Genomic DNA, 20148 nt, shown 5'->3' on the forward strand with positions numbered 1-20148 from the left:
CAAGCATCCATCTCAGAGCAGCAAGAAGATTCTCCTCCCAGGAGTCTCCTTCACATGTTAAATCCAACAACCAGGGGCTTACTCCATTCAAGGGATCACATAGCCCTGAGACTGACGGAAAATCCCCGTCCTCTGCTGCCATCCCTGGTCTTTGCTGCCCTTTCTGCCACCTGGAGCTCCTGTGTCCCATCGACCTTCTGACCTGGGCAGATTCAGTGGAAACCCTGGCCACCATTAGTCCACTTGCGCAGCAGCATCCTCATGCCCTGTATCAGCAGAGGGATGGAAGAGGAGGGCTCCCTCCCTCCTGTCACTCAGGCCTGCGATCTAAATGGCAGCCTGAGATATCTATTCATTTCTCCCTGGCGTGTCACTGTGCAGGAGCACCTGGGAGAGAGTCATTTCTAGCTCCAGCCACATACTGAGCCCATAATTGGGGCTCCACCAGGAAATCCAGAATCTATGAGACTGAGCCCAGGATCCTCATCCTGACTGCCCATTTTCAGAGCTTGAACATCCCCACAGCTGGGTTGGGTAGGGCAGACAGAGACGTGGGACACATGGTTTGTGTTGTTTATGTCTATGCAGTGTTGGGTCAACTCAGCCCAACCAAGATGTGCCGAGCTGTCCTCCCAGGACGTTCCCAGTTCCCTGTACGTGTTTCCCTGCTCTCTCTCCAGTTCTAGACTCCTCAAGGGATGGATGAGGAGGGCACACCATTTTTATACATCCCTCCAACAATGTACTCTCATAGCCCTGCTCTGGAACGGAAGTTATTAACCTCATCCCAGTTTATAACATATATTCATAATCCCCTTTTATTATTCTGAAGTGAGCTTTGTAAGATTTCCCTCATTGTGCCTCGTGCTGTGAATACAAGAAGAGGATGATTTCACCTGAACTCAGAAAGCGTGGTGAGGAGAGTGTAAGGAAATGCCTGTGTGCAAAGCTAGGGATAAGGTTAAGGCACCCAGAACATGGGGAAGCACCCTGGGGCGAGGCACCGTGGGAGGCCTCTAGCTCCCAACTCTCAATGGGACAAGGGCAGGGAGCAGTAGAGGGACCGGGGAATGCGCTGAGAGTCGTAGGTGCAGAAAAAGGGTCACCCCAACAGAGCTGATGGCCTTTATACAAGAAGGTACCCATGGCCAACCCAAACAGCCCAGAACACACGGACAGTTTATAAAAATCACAAATGACTGGAAACTGTCACAATGACTTGTGACTGGTTTGCATTACAACTTTATCCCTTTTTCTGCTACACATAGTTTAGTTGCACAGGAAAGGCAAATGTATTTTCAATTTTTATCTATGTAGTGATTTATGTATTAATTTATATTTGCCGTACCAGACGTTAAATACTTTGAATATTGCTCCTGGGTAATCTGTGACATAACCACGTAAATATCTTGTGACAAAATTATTTCCATTTGGTATTGAATCCTTACACCATCCACCATTTTCATGGAGAGATTCATATATGTATCTAAAACTGAATTGAAAGTAGATATTAATTCCTCCGAACTTGGGGAAATTGGGTCACGATTTGAGCCATTACTTGTCAATTATCCAAAATCTTCCTGAAGAGCAGATACTTATTAGAAACATTCTGCCAGCCAGAGCTGCTTGGACGAAGCAGCCAGGAGTCAGCACAACTTTAATCGGTGCTGAGTTTGATTCATCTTGCCTCCAACATCTTTCAGCTTATGCAGTTTCTGAGGGTCAGGCATCTAGGAGCAACTGAGCTGGGTGGTTCTGGGTCAGGATCTGTCAGAGGGTTGCAGTCGAGCCATCAAGAGGGGCTGCAGTCACTTCCAAGCTTGACTGGGCATGGGGTCCACCTCCAGGATGGCTCACTCACTTGGCTGTTGGCAGAGGCCTCAGTTCCACTCTGGCTGTTGGCAATAGGTCTCAGTGCCTTGCCACGTCTGCTTCTTCACAGGGTTGCTTGAGTGTCCTCATGACAGAGCAGCGAACCTCCCCAGAGCAGGTGATCCAAGAGAGCGAGACAGAAGCAGCATTGGAAGGCAGACTTCTGATGATAGTAACAGCCTAAGGACATCACGTTGGACGAGAGAGCAGTTGGAGAGGAGAAGGAAAGTGGAGAGGGAGCCAGACAAGGAAGCCGAGGAGGAGGCCTCAGGAAAGTCGGGAGAGATGGGAAAGTACAGCATCAGGAAGGAGAGGAGCGTGAGGACAGAATAGTGATCCTTGAATTTGGTAACACAGAGCTGCTGCTGCCCTTGGTGACAGCAGTTGCAGTGGAGCGGTGGGTCAGAGCCAGACTAAAGGGGGCTGAGGAGAAACGGGAGGTGAAAAGCAGAGAGAGCAGCCTCTCACAGCCCTCTGGAAAGTATGGCTTCAAAACACTGCAGATGAGTAGGACAGTAGACCTCATCTGAGCTCTAGAAAAGGAAGGAAATGTTAAGTAGGATGGGCTCAGCTTCATTTGCAATAAAGACCTTCCCAGGGAGGTCCCGCTGCTCCAGAAAGGGCGCCATCTCGTGCTCAGCCAGGGCGTAACTTCTGCCCAGACTAACTCCCTGGAGTCGATTGGGCCTCTTCAGTTCAGAGCAAAGCGTTGCTGGAACAGGGAAAGTACTTTTTCTTGTAAACCTTAAATCCACATTGGAGTAAATTGCCAAACGAACAACTAAACACTGTTGAGTGACAGGCTGAGGCGGAAAGTTCTATACACTTCCCCTTAACCCTGTCCGGATTATTCCTCGTCTTCTTTCCTACACTCTGATCTCTTCACCTCCATCCATCAGTCCCTCTCTTCAGCTTCTTTATTCATTGTCCATTTCTGTGACATAGACGGAGGGATGCATCCACAAGCCAAGGAATGCCGTCAGCCAGCTGAAGCCAGGAGAGAGCCATGGAACAGACGCGCCCTCGGAGATTCCAGAGTGAACCAACCTCTTCTATCCTTGTTTCAGACCACTGGCCCCCAGAACTGAGCGAGAATAAATTTCTGTAGTTTAAGGCACCCGGGTTGTGGTCATTTGTTACAGCGGCCCTGGGAAATGCGTACAGGCACTTTGCAATCAACAGGAATGAATACATTCAACAACGTCGATGAATCTCAAAATAAGTATGGTGAGCGGAAGGAACCAGATAAAAAAGAGCACTTCATGTATGGTTGTATTTACATGAACTTCTAGAATACGCAAACTAGTTCATAGTGACAAGAAGCAGATCAGTGGATGGGAGGGGCAGAAGGAAGGGTTTCCAACAGGACCAGAGGACACGGCACGTTCACCATATTGACAGTGGTGGGGCTTTCACAGGTATATACATATGTCAAAACACATCCAGTTGTATTAACTTATGTGCAATTTCTTATATGTCAGTTATACCCCAAATACAGCAATAAAACTAATAGAGGTGAATAAACTCCACAACTTCATCTTCTAGATAGTCTTTTGGCACAGTTCCTCTGCCCTCCATGCTGTCTTGCCTGCCTCTCTCTCCTCTGCCATGTCTCCTAAGAATTACAAACAGACTTAGGTCTCTCCTGTCCTAACCCCCTTAGTCACCTTCATCCTCACCCTTCAAAAACCCAAAAAACCCTCCAAACAAATCCAGTCTTTCTTTATCCCCGGCTGGTTTTCTCTCTCGCTATTTCCTGCCTTCTTTTCTGTCACTTCCAAAACTCAGTAGTCCACACTCAGGCTCCTGGTCCTCTCTCTAATGTCCTGAAGTTTTGTTTCTGAGCCAATTAATGATTTGCTGTATTCGTCCTGTTAGTTCAAAGGTGTTTGCTCAGTTCCATCTTCTTCGACCTCTTACTGCAAATCCAAGCCCAGCCTCCCTTTCCATCAGCAACTTTCTGCCAGAGCTCCCCTTCCACCAGACTCTCTGCTCGTGCTGTCCAGTGGCTCCCTTTTTTCAGTTTGGTGATTGATATGCTTTTCTTGCCAGCATGTGGTCACTCTCATCCCACCCATCCCGCTTCATTTCAAACGGTGAGAATTTTCATAAAATAAATAACAAACTGTCAATGACAGCCCTCCCTTCTCCAGAGCCCAGGCCTGTGAAAGATGCTCTAAAAAGCTTCCAGAGGGGCTGGCCCCGTGGCCGAGTGGTTAGGTTCACGCGCTCCGCTGCAGGCGGCCCAGTGTTTCGTTGGTTTGAATCCTGGGCGCGGACATGGCACTGCTCATCAGACCACGCTGAGACAGCGTCCCACATGCCACAACTAGAAGGACCCACAACGAAATATACAACTATGTACCGGGGGGCTTTGGGGAGAAAAAGGAGAAAAATAAAATCTTTAAAAAAAAAAAAAAAAAAAAAACAAGCTTCCAGAGTCTGACACCGGGCAGTGAAGGCAGCGTTTGGCAGGGCACATGGCTGAGCCTCAAGAGTGGCGTGATCACTCTCCGCCTCTCTGGCCTCCCCTCCTTCTTACACTGAACTGTTCCCCCCACCGCCCTCTCAGGCTAGCAGTGTCTTCTCCGTCATGAAGCCTTCACTGTGGACTCAACAAACCCTGGGCCTTCCACAAGGGGTCCTTCTAGAAATGATGCTTTTTTCTGTTCTGTTCCCGTGTCCTCAGGTCATAGTTTCCTTGCCCTAACCCTGGGGAGGATGTGGAAGAGGGTGGTGGTGGTCAGCAGTCTTGGAGAGCGTCTCCTACACGGCAGGCCGGTGGCTGCTGGGCATTGTAGGTGGAGGCTGGGCCCCCGCACCTGAGTTGGGGATGCACTGAAGCTGATTAAATTCTGTTATTATACCATCCTGACCCTGTGATTCTACCTCAAGACCTAGCCTTATTTTTTCTGAGGTTGCCCTAAATACTGGTTGTTCAAGTACTATTGTGAGAAAACAAGGAGGGAAGAGTCAAGCCTCGAAACTTGGCAGCCATCTTAACCTCAATACATGGAATCTTCCTCTCCACTGTAGATGAGTCACTGGGGTCCACAGAGGTTGGGATTTGTCTAGGGTCACACAGCGCTCAATGGTAAAGTCAGCCTACATCCCAGGTCCACTGATTCGCAGGCTAGAGCCTTTCCTCTTTATTCACTGATTCAGGAACTACAATTCGTGTCCTAATATATGAAGTTTAGTCCTAGCTGTGGAGATATCATCCTGAAGAAGATGAACAAAGGCCTTTGACCTCAAGGAATTTACATTTTAGTTGGAAGAGAAAGACCACAAAAAAATCTCACAATGATAACCTATGACAGGGATGTGAAGAAACGTAAACAAGGACTATAACCGAGTAGATGGGGGAGGGGAGGAGAGGGCTCTACTTTATATTTTTATTTTTTTCTGGTTTATTGTGGTATAATTGACAAATAAAATTGTAAGTTCTTTAAAGTGTACAAGACAATGTTTGATATACATTTACATTGTGAAAAGATGGCTCCCAATGAGTTAATTAACACATCCATCACCCACGTATTTATTTACTTATTTATTTTGGTGAGAACATTTCACTTCTACTCTCTTGGCTCACTTTGATTGCACAACACAATGTCATCAACTAGAGTCACCATGTTATACGTTAGGTCTTCAGACCTTGTTTATCTTACAGATGAAATTCTGGACCCTTTATCTAACAAGAGCTCCCATTTAGATGGTGAGAGAAGGCCACTCTGGGGACACGACATATAAAATGAGAGGTAAAAAGTGAAAAGAGCGGCCAGCCCAGGGGTGCAGCGGTTAAGTTCTCACATTCTGCTTGGGCAGCCCCTGGTTCAGAGGTTCAGATCCTGGGTGTTGACCTACATACTCGCCATTTGTCAAGCCGTGCTGTGGACGGAGTCCCACATATAAAGTAGAGGAAGATGGACATGGATGTTAGCTCAGGGCCAGTCTTCCTGAGCAAAAGGAGGAGAGTGGCAGCAGATGTTAACTTAGGGCTAATCTTCCTAAAAAAAAAAAAAAAAAAAAAAGTGAGAAGAAACTAGGCAGGCAAGGAGATAGGCAAGAGGGCTCCAGATGAAGGACCCAGCATTTTCAAAGGCTTGAAGTGGGAAAGTGCTCAGGGTCTTTGTGTACCCCAAGCCTGAGGAGGCCTGGCTGGAGGATGGGGGATGGCAGTGTGGCCTGTGAAGGGGGCGGCAGATGGCAGATGGAATGCTCCTTCATGTCCTGTCCAGGAATTTGCATTTTAGTCTAAATGAAACGAGCATCCCACATCTGGCTATCTCCCATAAGATTTTGCCTGGATGATACAGTATTTGGGAGGCAAAGTTTCACTCTATAGCTATTTGAAAACATAACTTGAACTAAAGAAGAAAAACTCATCTGCTTCTGCACCAGAAAAGGATGAAGATAAAATGGAAAACCAGTCACAGCGTGTGGATTTACCAGACTAAATTAAATCACCTTTCTGGAGTTTTGTGGATAAGCTTGTTGGTGTAATTTGCAAAATTTGTGAAATAGGTGAATTACAATGTCCTGGCATAGACAGGACAGGGGCCTGTCTTTAACACGGATGACTTTTACTGAGACCACTATTTGCCAGAAGTGACCCACTGAGGAAGCGTGGGGGACTGGAATAGGCCACCCCAAGATATTTCTCTTTGGCATAAGGATTATTTTGGGCTGGTTACTTTTAAAAACTGCAGACATGAGAGAAACTCTGAAAAGTAGAAGTTACCCTTTGTAAGAGATATTTACGTTTTTAAGGGAAATCTCCATCTGTAAATGTGTCTCCCTCTCTGTACCAGGAAGAAGGGGGATGACCTTATCTCTAGAAACTGTTATCAATATGGAAAGCAAGGACTTCAATCTGCATAATAATCTTACTCTTATTTACTGTGCATTGCTGGGAATCTCCCACAACTGACTCCCCCCACCCCCAGCATCCTCCTTTGTAGCTGAAGATGGTATTTAAGATGAGAACCTTCACCATTTTGGCAAGTTACTCAATTTTCCTGAGTCTGTCTCACGTATACGTGTTATAAAGCTTTATTTAATTTTCTCCTGTTATTCTGTCTCATGTGAATTTAATTTGTAGCCCGACCAGAGAACCTAGATTGGGTAGAGGAAATGTCTTCCTCCCCTACAGAGATGAGTGTGGATTAAAACGTTTTATCTGAACTATTTAAATATACTCAGGGAGCTTCCTGTCTAAACTCACCAAATTATTTCAAAACCAAAAGCAGCTCTGTAAGGGTGGCATAATTGCCTCTAAAATTGATACTGGCCCCATGAAATAGTTGTCATTATCCCCATTTGTCAGTTAATGAGACAGAGGCTCAGCGGTTAAACAACATGCACACAGTCACACTCCTGGTAGTGAGGGACATGGAAATCCAGCCCAGGACTAAAGGGAGGGTGGGGCTGGAACCCACACAGACGCAGGTCCTGGGAGCCTGTGAGGGCCTTGAACCAGAGGACTTTCCTGACAGTGAGCAGGCAGAGGGAGCAGAGTTAAGGCTACGTTTGTTCCAGAGCTGGAATTAGGGCTCAGACTTGCTGAACTGAAGCTCAAATAATCCTTTGCACAGATGCAGGATGCTGATTCCTTCCTTTTTATGGAATTGTACATTCTACCTCTTCTTATAATCTCGAAAAAGGGATGTTACTGCATTAACTTTATGGTACATGGAGTGGAACTAACATTTGTTCACTGTCTGTCATACAACGGCCGTGCTCACACATTTATATTCATTTAATCCTATGGAAATCAGCTGGAAGCTGGCCCCATGGCTGAGTGGTTGAGTTTGCGCACTCAGTTTCGGTGGCCCAGGGTTTCTCCAGTTGGGATCCTGGGCGCGGACATGGTACCACTCAACAAGCCATCCTGAGGCAGTGTCCCACATGCCATTACTAGAAGGACCCACAACTAAAATATACAACTATGTACTGGGGGGCTTTGGGGAGAAAAAAGGGAAAAACAAAGTCTTAAAAAGAAAATCAGCTGTTGTGGAGTCGATTATTACTCTTACTTTACAGCTGGAGATCCTGAGTTTCTAGAGTAACTTGCCCAATGTAGGTGGTGGACCTGGGATTCAAACCCACTTCTATTTGAAATCAAAGTCTAGGACTTGTTTTCTGTATTAGTGTTTATCAAAATATGCAAGACAGGGGCTGGCCTGGTGGTGCAGAGCTTAAGCGCCCACGTTCTGCTTTGGCGGCCTGGGTTCCACAGGTTCGGATCCCGGGTGCAGACATGACACCTCTTGGCAAGCCATGCTGTGGTAGGCATCTCACATATAAAGTAGAGGAAGATGGGCACTGATGCTAGTTTAGGGCCAGTCTTTCTCAGCAAAAAGAGGAGGATTGGCGGATGTTAGCTCAGGGTTGATCTTCCTAAAAAAAATGCGTGACAAAATTTCAGTGGATTGTGAAATCCATCAACTTTTAAAATGAAATAGAAGACAATAGAAACTATCCAAGTGCACCATATGCAGACAAGGTGAAGATCATTTCAGGAATTTTAGCTTCAGTCATAAGTGTGTTGCATGCGTGGATGTGTGCACACTCATTTGGTCATTGTGATGGTAAGAGAGACACTGGTTGTGTCCAGTCAGCAAACTCTGAAAGCCCTTGTTCCATCCCAGGCTGCATGGGTAGTCGACACAGCAGGGGACCAGAGACTGACACCCAGCGGCTCCAACAGTGGACATGGCTGGTTCTCTCGTGCGTGTCAGCGGAAGCACGCAGGAGTCAGTAGAAGTGTGAGTCCCAAAGCCAGGACTTAGGGAGGAACAGTTGCATTTTCTCTCCAAATCCCAGGCTCTGTTTAGAAAACATTAAGACTCTTCTTGCAAAATTGTACTGTTGCGGAGTTGGGACAAAAATATACTTCTCTTTCCCCAGTCGATGTGGTGTGGATCAAGGCTGCCCCAGGGAGAGAAGCCCAAGGCGTCCTGGCCTACATGCCGATCTACGTCATCCTCCAGGAAGCACAGGCCGTCCTCACCTGATTCGACCTGACTCCAGTCCAAAGCTATAGGACCACCTGATAACCAGAGCCCATCTGCAGTGATCCTATTTTAATGACTGTTTTACATGATGTTTCCTTTGTCCTGCAAAGAAATAACTCATGTACCCATGCTTTACAAATTTAGCCCTCCCCTCAACTCATTGCAGCTCTTCATTGCCCATCGGTCCTCTCTCCGTGCTATTCTCTGAACAAAGGAGCACTGCTACTGGACCTTGAGAGTTCAAGAAATCTTTCTTTTGGGGCTGGTCCCTTCGCCGAGTGGTTAAGTTTGCAAGCTCCTCTTCGGTGGCCCAGGGTTTCTCTGGTTTGGATCCAGGGTGCCGACATAGCACCGCTCTTCAGGCCACATTGAGCTGGCGTCCCACATGCCACAGTTAGAAGGACCCACAATTAGAATATACAGCTACATGCTGGGGGGATTTGGGGAGAAAAAGCAGGAAAAAAAAGAAATCTTTCTTATGATTCGTCAGCTTACCAAGCCTGCATCAGATGTACCTCTGAAAAAGTGTGTGTGACTTGAATTTTAGATTCAAAATGTTTTTAATATCCACATCTTTAATGCGGGATTCAATAGTGTAACATTTAGGAACAATTATTTATTCATTCATTACATTCAGAGAAACGTAAAAAACCCTTTGGAAACGTACTTAATCAACTCATCTGTCCTGTAATTGGAGATAGTGCAGTTTGTACTTTCTTATCATGGGAAGTGGAGGTGCTATGAGGAGCAGAATGAACAGGAGACTAAAGCTGGCACTATGGTGGGAGGTGTGTTTATTGGGGCCTAAGGTTGAAAGAGCCAAGTGACTCACACCTCACACTCAACTCCCTGCCCTGTGACTGAGGATCAAGTTACAAAGGGAAGGAATCTTATCTTAGATAATATTTTACCATAATTCTCTTCCTTAAGGCAACTTTCCTCACCTCCAAAGTCCTGGTCAAGACCGGGGCAAAATCATCGTCATAAAACTTTGCCTGGTCAACAGAAAATGAGAACTAGAGAGATTCCACAATGTTCCCAATTCACACACCCATGTTCCTGATTCACACTCAATGTCCAGCAAGTGTGTCTCCCCTCAACAACCCCACTTGTTCATCTCCTATTTGAATTCGTTTTATTCCTTTCTCTTGCCTAATTGCTCCGGCTAAAACCTCCAGTACTATGTTGAATAAGAGTGGTGATAGTGGCCACACTTGTCTTGTTCCTATTCTCAGAGGGATGGTATTTAGTTTTTCCCCATGGAGTATGATGTTGTCTGTGGGTTTGTCATATATGGCCTTTATTATGTTGAGGTAATTTGCTTCTAACCCCATTTTTTCAAGAGTTTCTATCATAAATGGCTCTTGGATCTTGTCAAATATTTTCTCTGTGTCTATTGAGATGATCATGTGGTTTTATTCCTCATTTTGTTAACGTGTTGTATCACATGGATTGATTTGCAGATGTTGAACCATCCCTGTGTCCCTGGTATAAATCCCACTTGGTCATGATGTATGATCTTTTTGATGTATTGCTATATTTGAGTTGCCAATATTTTGGTGAGAATTTTTGCATTGATATTCATCAGCCGTATTGGCCTGTAGTCTTCCCTTTTTTGTTGTTTTTGTTAGGCTTTAGTATCAGAGTGATGTTGGCCTCATAGAATGTGTTAGGAAGCGTTCCATCTTCCCCAACTTTTTGCAATAGCCTCGGAAGGATAGTTATTAAATGGTCTTTGAAAGTTTGATAGAATTTTCCTGCAGAGCTGTCTGGTCCTGGGCTTTTATTTTTTGGGATGTTTTTGATTACTGTTTCTATCTCTTTACTTGTGATTGATCTATTCAGATTCTCTATTTCTTCTTGATTCAGCTTTGGGACGTTGTAAGAGTCTAAGAACTTATCCATTTCTTCTAGATTGTCCATTTTGTTGGCATATAGCTTTTCATAGTATACTCTTATAATCTCTTGTATTGCTGTGGTATCTGTTGTAATTTCTCCTCTTTCATTTCTATTTTTATTTAGCTGAGCTTTCTCTCTTTTTTTCTTTGTAACTCTGGCTAGGTGTTTGTCAACTTTGTTTATCGTCCCAAAGAACCAGGTCTTTGTTTCATTGATCCTTTCTACTGCCTTTTTTGTTTCAGTTGCATTTATTTCTGCTCTGATTTTTATTATTTCCCTCCCTCTGTTGACTTTGGGCTTTGTTTGTTGTCCTTTTTCTAACTCAGTTAGATGTAGTTTGAGATTAGCCATACATGTCATGTATAATGGTAAATCCCCAGGCCAGTATTCAAATATAACTGAATCAATATGGTCAATTAACTTTAAACCATTCAAGTTGTAATTTTGGCTTTCATTAAAGCTAAAACTTTATTATGAACTTTGGAAAAATTAGAAACATTTTTAATGTCTGTGACTCAAGTATTATGTACATAGTAAACACATTCAAGAATAATTGCTGTATTTTATCAAATGAACTTGTCTGCTGAAGACAGCATACTGACTTCCTCAGACAAATGACACCAAACAGAACTCTGAGTAACAAAAGTAATCGAATATCATCTTCCACCAGCTTTTTCCAGCTCTCTCTTTCCTTCCATAACTACTTCCAATCTATCTTTTACTTAATTCAAGGGAAATCATAAAAAGATGGCTCAATGACTCTAAGAACATTGATGACAGCTCTCCCCACCTATTTGCAGAAAAGGAGGGATTAGAGGTAGTTATTGTGCCTTTATTTCATTCTGGCCAGAGGACCTTCAGCAGGCAAACAAACCTGCTCAGCAGGGAATTTCACAGCTTTGGAGCCTGCCTCACCCCTGCAGTAAAAAAAAACAAAGGGAATAATCCGTTGTTTAAAATGTGTAAGAATAAAAGAATTAAATAGACCAGTGACTGCATGTCTTTTTTTTTTTAATCCTCAGCCCAGCATTCTGGAGTTCTATCTCCAATCATCTTAGCATTATGCCTCTGTTCTGCTTTGTCTCCTGAATGTGGGCTTTAGTAATGCGGATTCTTGGGTAATTTAGGAGAAAGAATAAGGATTTCCCCTCTCCGAAAGTCCATCCAGTATCCTAGCACACAGTATATTTCCTGTGTCCTTGGGTATTGATACATGTTTTCTGTTTTATGGAAAATATTTATCCTGCTTGTGACATAAAACGAGGTTTGCCTGCTCCCATGAAGGTGCTGTCCCGGCACACGTCTGTCTCATTTGGAAAGTCTGTGCCTCAGTCTCCCTGCAGGAGGGTCACTTGGTAACTGGGAGCTAAATTGTTACTTGCAGTGGAAAATGAGGCTTCGTAAGACAATCAGATGAGAGCTAGGAAAGCAAACAAATGCATTTAAACTATATTAGAAAAGGAATTTAAGCAGAATCAATTCTTCCCTTAAGAAATCCCAATGTCAAATATATATCTTCCTCCAATGTTTTAAAATTGGCAAACAATCTTAAAACATGAAACTTCTCAATTAAGTGCAATTCAGCCGTTGGGCATTTAGTGCCTATCTCTTCACATAGGTGTGTATGCGGGGAGCATATGTGTGAATGCACAAGTATATTCTTGAACCGGAAGCTTCATTTCAAGAAGCTCAGCATAAAAATATTAATTTACAAAATGCAATATTAGAGGCAACTATTGCCACCATTACAGAGCTGCTTTTGGTTTTGAAATAATTTGGTGATTAGGTAGGAAGCTCCCTGAGCATATTTAAATAGTTCTGATAAAACGTTTTAATCCTCACGCACCTCTGTAGAGGAGGAAGACATTTCCTCTACCCACTCTAGGTCCTTCTGGCCAGGCTACAAATCAAATTCGCATAAGACAGAATAACAAGAGGAAATCAAACAAAGCTTTATAGTATGTATACATGGGAGACAGTCAGGAAAACTGAGCAACTGGCCAAAATGGTGGAGGTTCTCATCTTAAATACCACCTTCAGCTAAAAAGGAGGATGTTAAGGGTGGGAGGAAAGCTATGGGAGATTAACAGAAAAGCACAGTAAAGGAGACAAAGGTTATTATGCAGGTTTAAGTCCTTTCCTTCCACATTGATAAGCATTTCTAGAGATGACTTCTTCCTGGTACAGAGAGGGAGACACCTTTACAGATGGAGATTTCCCTTAAACATGTAAATGTCTCTTAAAAAGGGTAACTTGTACTTTTCAGAGTTTCTCTCATGTCTGCAGTTTTTAAAAGTAACCAGCCCAAAATAATCCTTATGCCACAGAGACATATGTTGGGGTGGCCAATTCCAGTCCCCCACACCTCCTCAGTGGGTCACTCCTGGCAAATAGTGGTCTTAGTTAAAGTCAGGCCCCTGTCCTGTGTATGTCAGTACATTGTAATTCACCTCTTTTATAAATTTTACAAATTATACCTACATGCTTATCCAGGAAACTCCAGAAAGGTGATTTAATTTAGTCTGGTAAATCTGCACGCTATGACTGGTTTTCTGTTTTATCTTCATCCTTTTCTGGTGCAGGAGCAGATGAGTTTTTCTTCTTTAGTTCACGTTATGTTTTCAAATACCTATAGAGTGAAACTTCACCTCCCAAATACTGTATCATCTGGGCAAAATCTTATGGAAGAGAGCCAGATGTTGGATGCTCGTTTCATTTAGAATAAAATGCAAATTCCTTGACAGGACATGAAGGAGTATCCATCTGCCATCCCCTTTGCAGGCGATACCACTAACCCTTACTCTCCAGCCAGGCCTCCTCTGTCTTGGGGTACACAAAGACCCTGAATGCATTCCCACTTCAACGCTTCGAAAATGCTGTGTCCTTCATCTGGAACCCTCTTGCCCACCTCCCTGCCTGCCTGATTTCCTCTCATTCACTTTTTTTAGGAAGATTAGCCCTGAGCTAATATCCATGTCCATCTTCCTCTCCTTCATATGTGGGATGCCTGCCAAAGCATGGCTTGACAAGTGGTGCCTGGGTCGGCACGGGGGATCTGAACCAGTGAACCCCGGGAGGCTGAATCGCAATGTGCTAACTTAACCACTGCTTCACCAGGCTGGCCCCTCTTCTCACTTTTTACACCTCATCTTATATGTCGCCTCCCCAGAGTTGCCTTCCCTCACCATCTAAATGGGAGCTGTTGTTGGAAAAAGGGCTAGACTTTCAGCTATAAGATAAACAAGGTCTGAGGGTCTAATGTATAACATAGTGACTCTAGCTGAGGACACTGAGTTGTGTAATTGAAACGAGCCAAGAGAGTAGAACTGAAATGTTCTCATCAAAATAAATAAATAAATACATGAGGTGATGGATGTGTTAATTAACTCGCTGGGGGCCATCCTTTCACAATGTAGATGTGTATCAAACATTGTGTTGTACATTTTAACTACCTTACAATTTTATTTCTCAATTTTACCTCAGTAAACCAGGAAAAAATAAAGTAGAGCCCTCCCTTCCCCTCCCCCATCTACTCTGTTAGAGTCCCTGTTTACGTTTCTTCACGTCCCTATCACAGGCTATGATTGTGAGATTTGTTTATTTTCTTCTTTCTGGTCTTTCTGCTCCGACTAAAATGTAAATTCCTAGTGGTCAAAGGCCTTTGTTCCTCTTGTTCAGGCTGCTATCTCTGCATCTAGGGCTAAACTTCATATATTAGAACTCAAAAAGTAGTTCCTGAATCAACGAATAAATAGGAAAGGCTCTGGCCTGCGATTCAGGAGACCTGGCCTCTAGGCTGACGTTACCAGTGAGCGATGCATGACCCTAGACAAATCCCAACCTCTGTGGACCCCAGTGACTCATCTACAGTGGAGAGGAAGATTCCATGTATTGAGGTTAAGATGGCTGCCAAGTTTCGAGGCTTGATTCTTCCTTCCTTGTTTTCTCACAACAGTACTAGAACAACCAGTATTTAGGGCAACCTCAGAAAAAATAAGGCTAGGTCTTGAGGTAGAATCACAGGGTCAGGAGGGTATAATAACAGAATTTAATCAGCTTCAGTGCATCCCCAACTCAGGTGCGGGGGCCCAGCCTCCACCCACAATGCCCAGCAGCCACCGGCCTGCCGTGTAGGAGACGCTCTCCAAGACTGCTGACCACCACCACCCTCTTCCACATCCTCCCCAGGGTTAGGGCAAGGAAACTATGACCTGAGGACACGGGAACAGAACAGAAAAAAGCAACATTTCTAGAAGGATGCCTTGTGGGAAGGCCCAGTGTCTGTTGAGTTCAAAGTGAAGGCTTCATGATGGAGAAGACACTGCTAGCCTGAGAGGGCAGTGGGGAGAGCAGTTCAGTGTAAGAAGGAGGGGAGGCCAGAGAGGGGGAGAGCGATCACGCCACTCTTGAGGCTCAGCCATGTGCCCTGCCAAACGCTGCCTTCACTGCCCAGTGTGAGACTCTGGAAGCTTTTCAGAGCATTCTTCACAGGCCTGGGCTCTGGAGGAGGGAGGGCTGTCATTGACAGTTTGTTATTCACTTTGTGAAAATTCTCACCTTTTGAAATGAAGCGGGATGGGTGGGCTGAGTGTGACCACATGCTGGCAAGAAAAGCATATCAATCACCAAAGTGAGAAAAGGGAGCCAGTGCACAGCACGAGCAGGGAGTTTGGTGGTGGGGAGCTCTGGCAGAAAGTTGCTGATGGAAAAGGAGGCTGGGCTTGGATTTGCAGTAAGAGGTCAGAGAAGATGGAACTGAGCAAAGACCTTTGAACTAACAGCACCAATACAGCAAATGATTAACTGGTTAAGAAACAAAAGTTCAGGACTTGGGAGAGAGGACCGGGAGCCTGAGTGTGGACTGAGTTTTGGAAGTGACAGGAAAGACGAAAGGAAATAGCGAGAGAGAAAACCAGCTGGGGATAAAGAAAGACTGTTTGGGTTTGTTTGGAGGGTTTGTTGGGTTTTTTGAAGGGTGAGAATGAAGGTGACTAAGGGGGTTAGGACAGGAGAGACCTAAGTCTGTTTGTAATTATTAGGAGACATGGCGAAGGAGAGAGAGGCAGACAAGACAGCATGGCGGGAAGAGGAACTGTGCCAAAAGACTATCTATGAGATGAAGTTGTGGAGTTTATTCACCTCTATTAGTTTTATTACTGAACTTGGGATTAACAGACATATAAGACAGTGCACACAATTTAATACAACTGGATGCATTTTGACATATGTATACACCTGTGACAAACCCACCACTATCAATATAGTGAACGTGCCATGCCCTCAAGCCCTGTTGGAATGCCTTCCTCCTGCCCCTCCCATCTCACAAATCGGCTTCTTCTCACTATGAACTAGTTTGCATTTTCTAGAATTTCATATAAATACAACCATACAAGAAGTGCTCTTGTTTGTCTGGTTTCTTCTGCTCAGCATGATTATTTTGAGGATTCATCGATGTTGTTGATTGTAGTCATTCCTGTTTATTGCAAAGTGGTTGTATGAGTTTCCCGTGGCTGCTGTAACAAATGGTCACAACCCGCTTGGCTTAAACCACAGAAATTTATTCTCTTACAGTTCTGGAGGCCAGAGTTCTGAAACCAAGGACAGAAAAGGTTGGTTCACTCGAGAGGCTCCGAGTGAGCATCTGTTCCATGCCTCTCTCCCAGCTTCTCCCAGCTACCAGCACCCCTTGGCTTGTGGATGCATCCCTCCATCTATGTCACTGAAATGGACAATGGAGAAGGAAGCTGCAAAGAGGGACTGATGGATGGAGGTAAAGAGATGAGAGTGTAAGATGAAGACTTGGAATAAACTGGAAGGGGTTAAGCGAAGTGTGGAGAACTTTCTGCCTCAGCCTGTCACTCAACAGTGTTTAGTTTATCCTTTGGCAATTTACTCTAAAGTGGATTTAAAATTTACAAGAAAAAGTACTTTACTTTCCCTGTACCAGTAATGCTTTGCTCTGAACTGAAGAGGCCCAACCTATTCCAGGGAGTTAGTCTGGGCAGAAGTTATGCCCTGGCTGAGCACGAGATGGCACCCTTTCTGGAGCAGTGGGACCTCCCTGGGAAAGTCTTCTTTATTGCAAATGAAACTGATCAGAACCGACTTAACCTTTCCCTCCTTTTCAAGAGCTCAGATGAAGTCTACTGTCTCACTCATCTGCAGTGTTTTGGAGCAAAACTTTTCAAGAGGGCTGTGAGTAGCTGGACACTCTGCTTCTCACCTCCCGTTTCTCCTCAGCCCCCTTTAGTCAGGCTCTGCCCCACCGCTCCACTGCAACTGCTGTCACCAAGGGCAGCAGCAGCTCTGTGTTACCAAATTCAAGGATCACTCTTGTGTCCTCATGCTCCTCTCCTTCCTGATGCTGCACTTTCCCGTCTCTCCCGACTTTCCTGATGCCTCCTCCTCAGCTTCCTTGTCTGGCTCCCTCTCCACTTTCCTTCTCTTCTCCAACTGCTTTCTTGTCTTACGTGATCTCCTCAGTGTGACACTATCATCAGAGTTCTGCCTTCCAATGCTGCTTCTGTCTCGCTCTCTTGGATCACCTGCTCTGGGGAGGTTCGCTGCTCTGTCATAAGGACACTCTAGCAGCCCTGTGATGAAGCAGATGTGACAAGGCACTGAGACCTATTGCCAACAGCCAGAGCAGAACTGAGGCCTCTGCCAACAGCCAAGTGGTGAGCCATCCTGGAGGTGGACCCCATGCCCAGTCGAGCTTTGAAATGACTGCATCCCCTGCTGATGGCTCGACTGCAACCCTCTGACAGATCCTGACCCAGAACCACCCAGCTCAGTTGCTCCTAGATGCCTGACCCTCAGAAACTGCATAAGCTGAAAGATGTTGGAGGCAAGATGAATCAAATTCAACACCGATTAAAGTTGTGCTGACTCCTGGCTGCTTCGTCCAAGCAGCTCTGGTTGGCAGAATGTTTCTAATAAGTATCTGCTCTTCAAGAGCATTTTGGATAATTGACAACTAATGGCTCAAATCGTGACCCAATTCCCGCAGTTCGGAGGGATTAATATCTACTTTCAATTCAGTTTTAGATACATATATGAATCTGTCCATGAAAATGGTGGATGGTGTAAGGATTCAATATCAAATGAAAATAATTTTGTCACAAGATATTTATGTGATTATGTCACAGATTACCCAGGAGCAATATTCAAAGTATATAACCTCTGGTATGGCGAACATAAATTAATACATAAGTCACTACATAGATAAAAATTAAAAACATATTTGCATTTGTTTTGTAACTAAACTATGTGTAGCATAAAAAGGGATAAAGCTCAATGCAAACCAGTCACAAGGCATTGTGACAATTTCCATTCATCAGTGATTTTTATAAACTGTGCTTGTCTTCTGGGCTGTTTGGGTTGGCCGTGGGTACCTTCTTGTATGAAGGCCATCAGCTCTGTTGGGGTGACCCTTTCCTGCACCTACGACTCTCAGCGCATTCCCCGGTCCCTCTACTGCTCCCTGCCCTTGTCCCATTGAGAGTTGGGAGCTAGAGGCCTCCCATGGTGCCTCACCCCAGGGTGCTTCCCCATGTTCTGGGTGCCTTAACCCTATCCCCAGCTTTGCACACAGGCATTTCCTTACACTCTCCTCACCACGCTTTCTGAGTTCAGGTGAAATCATCCTCTTCTTGTATTCACAGCACGAGGCACAATGAGGGAAATCTTACAAGACTCACTTCAGAATACAAATGGGGATTATGAATATATGTTATAAACTGGGATGAGGTTAAGAACTTCCGTTCCAGAGCAGGGATATGAGAGTACATTGTTAGAGGGATGTATAAAAATGGTGTGCCCTCCTCATCCATCCCTTGAGGAGTCTAGAACTGGAGAGAGAGCAGGGAAACTCGTACAGGGAACTGGGAACGTCCTGGGAGGACAGCTCGGCACATCTTGGTTGGGCTGATTTGACCCAACACTGCATAGACATAAAGGACACAAACCATGTGTCCCATGTCTCTGTCTGCTCCACCCCACCCAGCTGTGGGGAAGTTCACGCTATGAAAATGGGCAGTCAGGACTAGGACCCTGGGCTCTGTCTCATAGATTCTGGATTTCCTGGCGGGTCCAAATTATGGGCTCAGTATGTGGCTGGAGCTAGAAATGACTCTCTCCCAGGTGTTCCTGCACAGAGACATTCCACGGGGAAATGAGTCTATATCTCAGGCTGCAGTTTAGATCGCAGGCCTGAGTGACAGGAGGGAGGGAGCCCTCCTCTTCCATCCCTCTGCTGCTGCAGTGCATGAGGATGCTGCTGCGCAAGTGGGCTAATGGTGGCCAGGGTTTCCACCAAATCTGCCCAGGTCAGCGGGTCGATGGGACACAGGAACTACGGGTGGCAGAAAGCGCAGCGAAGACCAGAGATAGCAGCAGAGGATGGGGATTTTCCATCAGTCTCAGGGCTACGTGACCCCTTGAATGGAGTAAGCCCCTGGTTGTTGGATTTAACACGGGAAAGACACTCCTGGGAGGAGAATGTTCTTGCTGTTCTGAGATAGAAAATCGAGTGACTTAACATGAATATTTAAGAGATGTGATTTTATCCTATTGTATATTAGGCTGGTAAAGCAGGTGTGTGGCTACACTTCCGTGGTTTTATTTTCCTTAGGACAGAATCCAAACTCCTTGTGATGGTCTTCACAGTTCTGAGCACTCTGGGCCCTGTTCTCTGACCTCACCTCCTCGGTGCTCATCCCCACCTTATGGCTTAATGCTCCACTCAGACCCACTGACTCCTCTTTCCTCAAATACACCACAGTTCAGTCTCTCTCCCTATGCCATTCACCCTGCTGACCTCCAGCCGGGATTCCATCCCTGCTGCCCGACCAAGGTTCCGCCCACTTCCCTACCTGCAACTTGTCTCTCCTTCAGGTCTCACGGCAGCCCTGACTCCGCTCCTTGAGAAACCGTGACTGACCCACAGATTCCAGCAAAGGCATCCTGGTTAGGGTTCTGCCTAGCACTATCTCATCCCCTCACATGGTGCTGTAGATTATCTTGCATCTCCTAAGAAGAAGATATGCTGAAGTCCTGACCCTGGGTACCGATGACTGTGATTTTATTTGCAAATAGGGTCTTTGCAGATGTCATCAAGGTAAGATGAGGTCATACTGTACTAGGGTGGCCCAAACTCAGTTACCAGTATCTTTATAAGAAGAAGGAACTTTGGGTAGATACACACGCACGAGAAGCACACCATGTGACAATGGAGGCAGAAATTGCACTTATGCATCTACAAGCCAAGAAATGCCAAGGCTTGCCAGCAAGGATGAGGACCCAGGAAAGGCAAAGATGGATCCTTCCCTGAGGCTTCAGAGAGAGTGTGGCCCTGCTCAAC

At 45.2% G+C, this 20148-nt stretch overlaps 1 protein-coding gene across 1 annotated transcript in view; it reads right to left on the reverse strand.

The window, feature by feature from the left end:
- The window catches only part of GSTA1 (glutathione S-transferase alpha 1), a 100261-nt gene that overhangs the window by 72741 nt on the left and 7372 nt on the right, over positions 1-20148 (reverse strand). The gene's annotated exons all lie outside the window — the stretch shown is intronic.

The sequence above is a fragment of the Equus przewalskii genome, chromosome 19 (genome assembly GCF_037783145.1).
Source record: "Equus przewalskii isolate Varuska chromosome 19, EquPr2, whole genome shotgun sequence".
NCBI lineage: Eukaryota > Metazoa > Chordata > Mammalia > Perissodactyla > Equidae > Equus > Equus przewalskii.